Source organism: Triticum dicoccoides, chromosome 3A (assembly GCF_002162155.2).
Source record: "Triticum dicoccoides isolate Atlit2015 ecotype Zavitan chromosome 3A, WEW_v2.0, whole genome shotgun sequence".
NCBI lineage: Eukaryota > Viridiplantae > Streptophyta > Magnoliopsida > Poales > Poaceae > Triticum > Triticum dicoccoides.
The window spans coordinates 657,115,230-657,128,009 of record NC_041384.1 but is presented as its reverse complement, the minus strand read 5'-3'; positions in this window follow the sequence as shown (position 1 = coordinate 657,128,009).

Sequence of the window (12,780 nt, the reverse complement as noted above, 5' to 3'; positions counted from 1 at the left end):
AATTTTTTCTTGGTTCTAAAATATCGTTTTGCTCTACCCCGCAGGCGACCATGGTCAGCACGATGACCGAAGGCATCGTGAATAGGTTTTTGAGCTCCGTGAAGGCCGAGATGCTTCAAAAGAACGAGACGAAGATAAGATGTTCGTGTCAAAGATGCAAGCTGAAGAGCCTTATTGCGGACCCGGATTCCGGGCAGGTGCGGGACCACCTGCTCTTGCGTGGTTTCATGGATGGCTATCGGTGGCAAGGTGATGAAGATGACTACGAAGCCGTCCATGGGGGTCGGGCAAGAAATGAGGAAGGGCAACAAGACAAGTACCACCGCGGCGAGGGCGGGCGAGAAGACGAAGAATCTTCAGGACATGATCACGACGGTGATGCTGTACACAGTCATCATGTAGAAGATGTCGTACATGATGATGAGGAAGATCAAGATGAAGGGCATGATCATGAAGATGAAGATGCCGGAGCAGACGACGATGGAGACTGGGTGCAGGACCCTCATATTCAAGAGCTGCTTCTCAAGCAGACGGATAACGCAAGAGCTGCCGCCCGAGAGAAAGCCAAGCTGGATCAACTGGAGATAGACGCGGTTACTCCATTGTATGAAGGATGCAGGCCCGAGGATACCCGCCTGAAAGTAACGCTCATGGCTCTGGAGATGAAGGTAAAACACAAAATGACCGACGCATGCTTCGACGAGAACATGTCATTCTGGCACGAACGTCTTCCCAAGGGGAACAAGTGCCCGACCAGTTTCGAGGAGGCGAAGAAAATCATGTGTCCGCTGGATTTACCGCACGTGAAATACCATGTATGCATGAACAATTGCATCATTTATCGGGACGAGCAAGCGGAGTCTACCATATGTCCGGTGTGCGGCATCACTCGATACAAGAAGAGGAAGAAAGCTCCTCGAAAATCGGTGTGGTACTTTCCAATCACTCCTCGTCTGCAGCGGTATTTCGCGGACCCTAAGGTAGAAAAGCTCCTGCGTTGGCACGCGGATAGGGAGGAGAAGAAGCGGGAAGATGACGGAAATGATCCGGAGATAAATAAAAAAGACAAGATGCTGAGTCACCCTAAGGATGCGAGCCAGTGGCAAGCGTTGAACTTCAAATACCCAGAATTTGGGAAGGATCCAAGGAACATCGTGTTGGGCGCGATCACCGATGGAGTCAATCCGTTTGGCAGCCAGAGAAGCACACATAGCACCTGGCCTGTGTATGTGTGGATGTACAACCTTCCCCCCTGGTTGTGCATGAAGAGGAAGTACATTCACATGAGTATGCTAATTGAAGGGCCGAAACAACCAGGGAACTACATCAATCTGTATCTGGGGCTGCTGAAAGAGGAGCTAGACACGCTGTGGAAAACGCCAACCAATACGTGGGACGCCGCAGAGAAAGAATATTTCCCTATGAGAGCCGCACTGCTCACGACGGTGCACGACTATCTCGGTTACGGATATCTCGCGGGGCAGGTAGTCCACGGATTTTCTGGATGCGTAAGGTGCATGGATGACACAACGTATCGCCAGCTAGATAGAGATCCCGGGTCTTCAAAAACCGTGTTCATGGGACATCGAAGGTGGCTTCGCGACGATGACCCGTGGAGGAAACGCAAGGATCTGTTCGATGGTGAAACCGAACCCCGAAAATGCCCGCGTACGAGGAGCGGCGAGGAAATAGACGAGCTGTTGAAAAATTGGAAAGATTGCCCACTGCCGGGAAAGAAGCAAAAGGCGCCAGAGCCGGGAAAGAAGCGAAAGGCACCAGAGCCGCTGCTGAAGGTATGGAAAACAAGGTCTGTTTTCCGGTACTTGCCGTACTGGAAGATCCACCGTGTGCCTCACAGCCTTGATGCCATGCATATCACGAAGAACGTGTGCGAGAGTCTGCTTGGTACCCTGCTCAACATGCCAGAGAGGACCAAAGATGGGCCGAAAGCAAGGGCAGACTTGAAATCAATGGGCATCAGGCAGGAGCTTCACGCTAATGATGATGATGATGATGATGATGATGAGGCGAAGCAGGACACAGAAACTCGTCGCAAAGGCAAAAAGGCCAAGAAGACCGGAAGTGACTACCCTCCCGCGTGCTTCACTCTAAGTCAGGAGGAGATCGAGCAGTTTTTCACCTGCCTCGTAGGAGTAAAACTTCCTTACGGTTACGCGGGGAAGATAAGCAGATACCTAGACCCAGCGAAGCAGAAGTTCAGCAGGATGAAGTCTCACGACTGTCACGTGCTGATGACGCAGATACTTCCAGTTGCAATCCGTGGGATCATGGACGCGCACGTCCGTGAAACGCTATTTGGCCTATGCAACTTTTTCGACGTCATCTCTTGGAAGTCGATTGGCGTGAGGCAACTCAGAAGGCTACAGGAAGATATCGGGGTGATACTATGCGAGCTTGAGATGTACTTCCCACCCGCATTCTTCGATGTTATGATGCATTTGATGGTCCATATCGTGGAGGATATCATCCAACTCGGGCCAACGTTCCTGCACAGCATGATGCCGTTCGAAAGGATGAATGGTGTCATCAAAGGATACATTCACAACATGTCACGTCCAGAGGGAAGTATAGCCAGGGGCTTTCTGACCGAAGAGTGCATCTCCTACTGCATGAATTATCTAGGCATCGAGAATCCCGTTGGTCTGCCCGTTAACAGGCACCTCGGCAGGCTCGCTGGATGGGGTCACCATGAGGGTCGCCGCGAAATGCATGTCGACTTCGAGGGTCGACTCGCCGACTTTGAAAGAGCAAACCTAGTCGCGCTACAACACATAGACGTGGTCGATCATTGGGTGGTAGAGCACAAAACCTTTATTGAGAAGACGTACAATGACCGAGGCCAATAGAGGACGGACGGAGATATAATCAAAGAGCACAACTCATGTTTCACGCGTTGGTTCAAGCAGAAGCTTCTGTCTTTCCCTTTACATAAGGATTCTTCCGCGGAAGAACAACTCATATTCGCCTTGTCACAGGGCGCCGAGCACAACCTGATGACCTATGAGGCGTACAATATCAACGGCTACACATTCTACACTGAGAACAAGGACATGAAGAGCGATGGTTATCAGAACTTCGGGGTAACGATGGAATCCTACACCTGTAACGACAAGGACAGATACTACGGAAGGATCGAGGAGATCTGGGAGCTGAGCTACGCTGGAGAGAAGGTCTCGATGTTTCGTGTCAGATGGACCAAGAGCGTCCTAAAAGAAGACCGGTATTTCACCAGCATGGTTATACCCGAAGCCAAATCCAAGACCGCGGGCGCAAACGTCACCGCGAAAAATGAGCCATGGGTACTGGCTTCCCAAGTGGACCAATGCTTCTTCATTACCGACCCGTCAAAGCCCATTCGTGTTGTCGTGAGGAGAGGCAAAAGGAAGATCATTGGAATGGATGGAGTAGCCAATGAGCAAGACTTCGACAAGTACGACGACCCGAAGATCGAACATGACGACGACGATGAAGTAGCAGCACACACCACAAGAAGCAGGACCACCCTACCTAAAGGACGTCCGTTCCACAGAAGAACTCCATTTGCAAAAAAGAAGGGCAAGAAGATTGTGAACAGATAGCTAGCTAAGATCGATTGTATTTAAATCATAGTCTTCATTTCTCGATTGTATTTCATGGGCACTTTTTGATATCATGAATATTTTTAAATTTCATGGGCACTTTTTGAATTCATGAGGACACTCGATCTCGATCCCCCTCCACCGCCGCCGACGAGCACCCGCCCCCCGCACCCTCCCCCGCTCCATCGCCGCCAACGGGCACCCCCCGCACCCTCCCCCGCTCCACCGCTGCCGCCGATGATATTTTTCAAGTAACAAATTTGAACATATTTTTTAAAAAATTATTACTATTTTTATAAAAAAATATTACTGTTATGATTTAAACAAGTTTGAACATATTTAAACACAAATAAATATCAAACAACATTTAAAATGCAAAAAAATATTGCAGAGCCTGGTGTGTGTGCTGCGTGTTGACCAGTCGGGCTAGTGGGAGGGTTCTGATGTGGATTGGGTTAGGTGCAATATAACCTGTGCTCGAACTGTAATAAAAAAACATTCTAATGGCGCACCGCTGCGGGGTGCGCCATTGCTATCTAAAAAAAAATTCTAATGGCGCACCGAGGTGTGGTGCGCCATTAGTAAGCTTCCCCTTAGCTATCCTCCCTTTCCCTCGCCAGATCCCCTTCGACCCTCTCTCCCTCGCCACCAGATCCACCCGCGCGCTGCCCCGACCCACGACGCTGCCGCCCCGACCCTCACTGGACTCCACCCCCACCGCCCCCGCGCCCCCACCCCCGCCGCCCCGACCCTCGCCGGACTCCACACCCCCGCCGCCTCCAGAGAGACCACCCCTCGCCCGATTCCCCCTCTTTCCCCATCGAGCCGCCTCCTCCTCGGCTCGTACTCGAGCGCGAGAGCTCGTGCGGTGACCGCGCTTGCCGTCGTCATTGTCGCGGCCACCGTCGTCCCCATGCCAAGATAGTGTGTCCCCCGGCTTCACCGTCGTCTTCCATGTCGTCTACAAGTCCAGATCGAGCCAGGGCACCGCCGAACGACGGGATCGAGATCGTCTTCTTCCTTCTGCCGTCGTCGATTTCGCCTCGATCCGCGCCGCCTCGACCGCCCCCGACCTCGCCGAGTTCGCCTACGCCCCCCCTGTGAGCCCATCCGTCGATCCCCTTCTTCCTTCGCGTGGATCCATCGCCGTAGACGCTGCTGCCCGCCTGACCCGAGCTCGCTCCGCCCCCGCGCCCTCTGTCCGCTTCGCCCGCGTCCTCCTGTAGTCACCTGCGCCCGTCACCGCTACTGCTCTATTGCCGCCGCCTGTTGCTAGCTGCACCGCGGCCGCTGCTTGCTAATGTTGCTAGTGCTGCAGCTACTGGCGGTCATGGCCATGGCCATGGCCGTGTGCTTTGTGTGCGTGTGTGTACAAAGCCGTATGGACTTTGTGTGCGTGTGTGTACAAAGCCTGTATTGATGATGCTAAACAGAGATAGGAGTAGTAGTGGTGGCCATCTAGTTGGACTACTACTGCTAGGACTTGCTCCAGATTTTAGGATTTCTTTTCTTTTAGGATTTATTTTCTTCTAGGACTAGGTTTTTATTATTTTTCTGTTGTGATTGTTTTTTGAGCTCTTTCTTTTTCATTTCCTATTATCCTTATCCTAATTATCTTAAATTGTTATGATGTGTGTAACATGATTAGATCTTGGATTTGCTAGTGGACTTTGGGAGTTTCTTAGCCAGCTTGGTGACTCCATATTTTTCACTATTTCAGCAAGTCTTTTGTAAGCATTAAACTTTCAGCACTACATTTCTATCTTATGTGTACATCTGTTTGCTTCCAATTGCTATATATGTATTGTTGTTACTAAAAATGATGAAGCTCCTGTCAATTGCTATACATATATATGTGTATGATGATCCTCCTTTCCTGCAGTAGTATAACTAGGATATAAAGCACATTGAACTAACAATCTTGTATGGTGCCTAAACTACAATGATTCAGGAACATCAGATGACATAGCATGTGGATATTGACATAGGATGAGTAGATTAATAAGTGAGCCAAAAGTGATGGACAAACCTCATGCTAGGAATTCTTGAGGGTTGCAGTACATGGAATGCATTTGCAAATGCAGCCAAAACCTGATATATACCAAAAAAATTGTATAGAAATATGCTGAATTTTCTGCTCTGATTGTTGCTCAAAAAAATTTAGCAAAAAAATGGGGTCCTGGGAGACGCCGCTGCTGCTTGAGGCCCTTGAGAGGCCCTTCGTGTCGTGATGATTTTGCAGGTACCCCGAGAGGCCCTTGAGTTTGCCAGAATGTCGATTAACTTCCGTTCCGGCAAATTCGGGTACTCCATATGTCCTATTTTCAGCAAAGGTCATGTTGAAATTTTCCGTGAATTTTAGCATGACTTTGCTAAAAATCGGACATATGAGGTACTTGCTACTAATGCATGGGCCGGGGTATCTTAGTACTTAATTAAGTAGGATCAACTGCCCCTTTATTCTTGCTGCATTAAACCATAGGTGGCAATAGAGACAAGTGATTAGGCCCAACTTAGAAATTCTCCTCAGCATCGATAAACCCTAGATGATAAACCCAACATAGGTGGCAATAGAGCCAACTAATTAGTGCCAAGTGATTAGGCCCAACCTAGGGTGCCTCGGCATCGATAAACCCTAAATGATGAAAACTTAGCATTTAGGGTGCCTCGGCGTCGACAAACCCTAAATGATGAAACCTTGGCTTTTAGGGTGCCTTGGTGTCGATGAGAACCTAAATGATGTACGCTTAGGATTTTAGGGTGCCTCGGCGTCGACAAACCCTAAATGATAAAAGCTTAGCTTTTAGGATGCCTCGGTGTCGACAAACCCTAAATGATGAGACCATGATCTTGTTCCTTGACAATAACCAACTTTTTGACCAAACTTTTTTCCTATTTAGAGCGAAACATGGCCCACAACGATGAGGCCGGCGGTTCGGGCGGCAAGCAATTCTAGGAGCTGTCCCAGGAGTTGGAGGAAGAACCTCACCGCTATGAGGACGCCGCGGAAGACACCGATCCTGACTATACAACCCCTAGTGGCGTCGGGGATGACACCACTGATGATGGCACCGCGGATGCCACCACTGATGATGGCGGCGCATGCACAGATGGCAGCCAACCGAAGAGGCAACGGAAGGACCGGCGCCCGAACGTGCTCGGCACCATCAGGGAGGAATTTACTGAAGTGAACTCTGACGGGCATCCGATGGCGCCCAAACACGTAGTCAAGGGGTACTCGATTCAGCTCGGGTGCATTCTCCGGAGCACCGCCTCGATCAACACCGAGAACCTAAGGCATAAGGACCGAGGGAATTTGCGCAGCCTCCTCTTCACGAAGCTGCACGAACGATACAAGTTCCCCGCTGAGTTCGCAAACACACGCCTCTCGGGTAATAAAGTGAACGGGGCCGCCCTCACGACGATGAGCACGACCCTGTCTACTTGGAAAAGCACGATGAAGGCAATGATTGACAAAGGTGATAGTTATGAGAAGATCAAGGCGAAATATCCTTTGATGAGTGAAGATGACTACAAGGAGTTCAAGATCAAGTGCGAGAGCCCCGCAACCTCCGAATCAAGTCAGTGGGGGAAAGAAATGCGGCAGTTGAACATAGGGGTCCACCAACTCGGTCCCGGCGGTTACAGAGTGGCGGAGTCTGTATGGGACAAGGAGGACGCGAAGCGTGCCGAGCAAGGCCTACCGCCCCGCTTCGAGAAATACAGTGACAAGCAGACCATGAACTTTCTCAGGGCCCGGTACAAGGAGGACCCGGTAACAAAGGAGCTTACCACGGATCCGAAGACCAAGGAGCTTGAGCTTGTTCTGGTAAGGAATACACCCCCGCGTAATTAGCTCCATATGGTTGCATTCTAATTAATCCCCAATATTTCTAAATGGTTCAGGTTCCTTCCGCAGGACAAAGAAAGTAGTAGCGCGGGGTCATCTCAGAGCTCCCCTTTCGACACCCCTTTGAATAGGGCATTGAACGTAATGAAAAACAGGGATAAGCTCAATAAGCCGACGTCAGCTGGTCGTGTGGCCGGCAAAGGCTTGTCCATAGAATGGTCGTCATACTATGGCGCTGGTGGGTGAAAGGAGAAAAAGACCAGCTCGAAAAGCCAGTCGCGCGAGGTTGAAGCACTCAAGGCGCAAGTGGCGCGGATTCCGGAGATGGTCCAAGAGTAAGTGCAACAACAACTGGGATCGACGCTTACCGGCATTATGCCTACCTTGATTCATGGGATAACGACGTGGATTGCGGGTGGCCAACAGGGGCCGCCCCCGATTCCCAGCTTCACGGCCAGCAACTCACACAACGCGCAGGCGGCGCCATTGGTGTCTCCAGCGGCGGCGGTATTGGTGTCTACGGCGGCGGCGCCATTGGTGTCTCCGGCGGTGGCGGTATTGGTGTCTCCGACGCCGACATTGGAGCTTAATGCACCCGGGTGTACGCCGGCCGGCACCTCGCCAGCAAGCGGCCCCTCCGTCAGTTGCACGCCCGCCGTTGGTGGTGCCTCGACATTAGCCGAGCTCGACGGCATCACGGTAACTAAGCCTCTCGGTCGAGGACTTCATCTCATGCCTTTGACTGGGCATCCCTGACGCCCTACATGTTTTCGCAGGGCGCCGCCAACGTTCCTTGCACTCTCCTGCACTTCATGGGCGGCGAGTTGGTCGATGTCGCCAAGAGCAGAATCGTTCAACCGGGCAACCCTGTGTTCCACGGTAATCCGATGCCACACACAATGTATAGGGTTGAAGTGGTTCGGGTGCTGCCAGGCTGCGACGAGCTGTTACCTCCGATTCGACCCGCTGGGGCCAACAAAGAAGATGAGATGACCCTCAGCACCTGCGTAAGCTGGCCCCTGCTTTGGCCGAAGAGCCAGATTCGTTTGGGGGCGGGGGACACCACCCCACAGACAAGACCGCCAGTCGTGCCGGCGCCAAGCCATGGCAAGAACACCGCAACGCTACCGGACATGCCGGACATCCCTATGGCACAGGATCCGGACATGCATATGGCACAGGATCCGGACGATGACGACAACGACGATGGTACATTTACTAGCGCGATAAGTACTTTGCCGAACATGGGTATGGTGACAAGTTCTGCGGGCCTCCTTCTCAAGAACCCAAACAAGACGACCGCGATCTAGCTGGTACGACGGAGAAACCCAATTGCAACAGGCGTCGTCTGGCGTTCAGTTCTCAGGAGACGCCTCCAGCTGCCGCCTTCACCGAGCCTCAGATAGCGGAGGTGCCAAATATTATCAGCCCCAACACGCTCAAGAAGGCGGTCTGTGAGCAGAACTCGGTCCCATTACAGCAGATCAAGAAGAAGGGCCGGAAACGACCGACTAAAAAGGCCGCCGATGCGAGCCAGCCGGCACCGAGTACGATCCATGCTCAGGACGGGCCACCTTCACCTAAGGATATCTCGAGGAGGGTGCATGTGGCGGGTAGGGCGATGCTACCGACAAATATGCTCAATGCTGCAACCGGTGCTATGCGGAGTCTGCATGATAGTGTTCTTTCTTTGGAGAAGCGGCATCTCAGAGAGAATGATGTAGCATACCCGGTTTTCATGGCCAAGGTGCCAGAGGGCAAGGGCTTTGTGGATGGCGCCATCGGGGGTACGAACGTCCTGCGGTTTGACGACATCTTTGCTATGTTCAACCTTCATCCGCTGCACTACACCTTCGTTCGGCTGTTTTCGCTGAGTATGGAGATGCGGATCATTAGAGACAAGACCCCGGGCATCGTGATCGTCGACCCCTTCTACATGCATGCCAAGCTCTTGAGCAGCGCTGGGGACCGCCAAGTCGCGAGTTCACACCTCGAAGACGTCATTCTGGCAAACCCAGATAAGGATAACTTCCCTGTGCCTTACTTTCCCGAGTAAGTCATCCCTTAACCGCCCGTAACATATGATTTCTTAGATTTCGATCGTTCTTTTTTTCTAACATTCCGTGTTCTGTGCAGTGACACACATTGCACACTCATCCTCTTAAGCCCGAAATATTCCATGGCCACGTATTTCGACCCGAACCGTAACTCCAAGATATACTACACAAATATCAAAAAAGTTCTTGATGATGTTCTCCCTGTCTACGCCAAATCTGGAGGCACCTTCATCAGGGCAGTTCGTAAGTACGGCAAGCACGTGTTCGCCCATAATACGACGTTCTGCTGCGTCAAGCAGCCGCCTGGCGGTCAGAAGGATGCCTACTACGCCCTCCATCACATGCGGGCGATCGTAAGGGACCATCATCACCTTCTGCTACCAAATAATCTCAAAGATTGGGCCGCGAGCTTGTCGGCAATCCAGGACGCGGACATCAGACAAGAATTCTTTCGCATCCAGTCGGAGTTTGCAGACATCATCCATCAAGATGCCCTTCATACCTCGGGGCAGTTCTTCCTCAGATATCAACCGTTCAACATTGAGATAGACGGAATGCTACAAATGCAGGCTGACAACGCCTGCGATTTCATGACCATCACGACAGACGGCGGCTTCATCCACGCTCCTGTCCATGAGTCGAGTCGAAAATAGTGATGTGTAGTTCTGAAACATTGATTGTCTCATGTTGTAATTAAACTTTAATGAATTGTATGTCTCTTTGGTTTGGACATTCGTTCAACTTAGATGTAATCGATGCTATTTATTAGTAGGACCATGAATCGTGCTATTAATGTCTTGCTTTTCTCTTTCGATCCTTTTGTTGCATACTTATATATTGCTTATGTATGTATTGTTTGTTGTTTGGCTTGTGCATAGAGATGCCGTCGTATGTCGTGTACAAGGGTAAGGTTCCCGGAGTCTACGACGACTGGGAGGAGTGTCGGAGACAGGTTCACCGTTTCAGCGGTAACAGTTACAAAGGGTACACCACTAGGGCGGAGGCCGAATCTAGATACGCCCACTATCTAGCGGGAGAGAGGAGGGAGCATTGGAGGAACCGGATGAAGACTAGTTTGATCGCGATGATGCTCATCGTGATGACCGCAGCTCTCTTCTATGTGATGGTAGTTTAGATGATTGATATCGACTTGTAATGTGAAGACAAACTCGATATTCGCGGTCTCGAGACTTGTAATGTTTTATCTTTGTTCGGTCTTTTGAATTCAGAGACTAATATGATGAATTGTACTCGGAGACTAATCTTCTATTGTATTCGATGAATCTGTTGTTGCTGTGTGCTACTGTCTATATTCTGTCAAATAATATATTTTGTAACTTGTGCAAAAATCAGAAAAGTAAAAAAAACCAAATATTCATACTAATGGCGCATTACCACAAGGTGCGCCATTAGTATGCCAAAGGATACTAATGGCGCATCAAGACAGAGTGCGCCATTAGTATGCCAAGTATACTAATGGCGCATCTATCCACAGTGCGCCATTAGTGTGCCAAAGCACATGGTTAAATATGGCCCCTGGGAGGCATACTAATGGCGCATGGTGTTATATACTAATGGCGCACTAGGTGGTGCGCCATTAGTATACCAGATACTAATGGCGCACCAGTGATGCACCATTAGTAAAAAATACTAGTGGCGTGATACTAATGACGCACCAGTGATGCGCCATTAGTAGGCAAAACTGGTGCGTCATTAGTAGGCCTTTTTCTAGTAGTGATTTCCTAAACAATACTACCAACAACAAGACATCGACTAGTTAGGACCAGATCGCCCCGCCCAATCATGATTGAATTTATGGGGATGATTTGAGACTTGAGGATGCATGCAACTGCATTGTGTTGGTGTCGTTCTCAGGGTTGTCGAGCGGCAAAATTTATCCGCGTGACAAATATCTGCATATCACAGTCATGCTCCCCAAATGTACATATCCGAGTGACCCTTTTGAAGCATGTGTTGCACTCATAATTTCACTTGAAATGGTTTTGTAATGATTCAGGTGATCATGACTGGTAGATCCCACACGTCTAGAAGGCGTGGCGCCCAAACTTGACTTCGACGGGTTGGATAGGACATGGAACCAAATCATGAGGTTTAATCATGAAGAGATTTTATGAGGATGAACTGATATTTGATATGGATATGCTATTTGCACTGCCGTTCCTGCCTCTTCTGGGAGGATCATTGGGTGGACGGGCAATCCATCGCGGATTTGGCGCCGGCCCTCGCCTCCCTCGTTCGCTGGCTCCACCGCCGCTCCTGCTTCGTGGCGTAAGGCCTCCACCACGGCGCCTGGATCCGTGACCTTCATGGAGCCCTCACTCCGGTAGCCATGGTTCAGTATCTAGAGCTTTGGCGTCGCCTTTGACAAACCACCCTCTCCGACGAGCCGGATCGCTTGCGCTGGCGATGGATGGACAACGGCTGCTATTCCGCTAAGTCCTGCTACAACACACTCTTCGCTGGTTCCATCTGCGTGCCGCATTGGCAGCCGACTTGGAGATCCTGGGCTCTCCTTCGGATCAAGTTCTTCACGTGGCTCGCGCTCCAGGACCGGTGCTAGACCCCCGTGCGCTTGGCCCGGCACGGGCTCCCTCACCATGCCCTCTGCTTGCTCTGCGACCAGGAGATCGAGTCCATGGAACACCTACTGACGGGCTGCCCTCTCTCGAGACAGATTTGGCATAGCTGCCTTGTGTGGTGCAACCCTCATGCTCATGCACTGACTGCTCGCACCCGGTTCCTCGACTAGTGGCACGCTACCACGTCAAGCGCTCTGGCGGCACACAGGAAGGGCCTCACCTCACTCATCTTGCTCATTGTCTGGTCCATTTGGAAGCACCGTAACAATTGCGTGTTCGACGGCGGCACCCCCGCAGCCACGCAGCTGTGCCTAGACATCCGCAAAGAAGTGCGCTCCTGGATCAAAGCAGGAGCGACCGGGTTAGCCTCCATAGCACCGTAGACGCCAGATGAATGTACTGGGGCTGAGTATACCCATTCCCTGTCATGCTCGCGCTAGCAACTACGACATCCTTGTGTACGTAGCACTCTAGCGCCCCCCTCTATGTACGCTCTTTACTCTATCTATCAATGAATGATACGCAAGCTTTGTGTATTCGTGAAAAAAAGAAATGTTGAGCAGAAAATTTCTATTTATGTGTGCCAAATACCCACATGTGGCATATCGCAACCTCAAATCGTACTTACCTGCACATGGAAATTATATGCACGACTTCTTATTTGCATATACTGA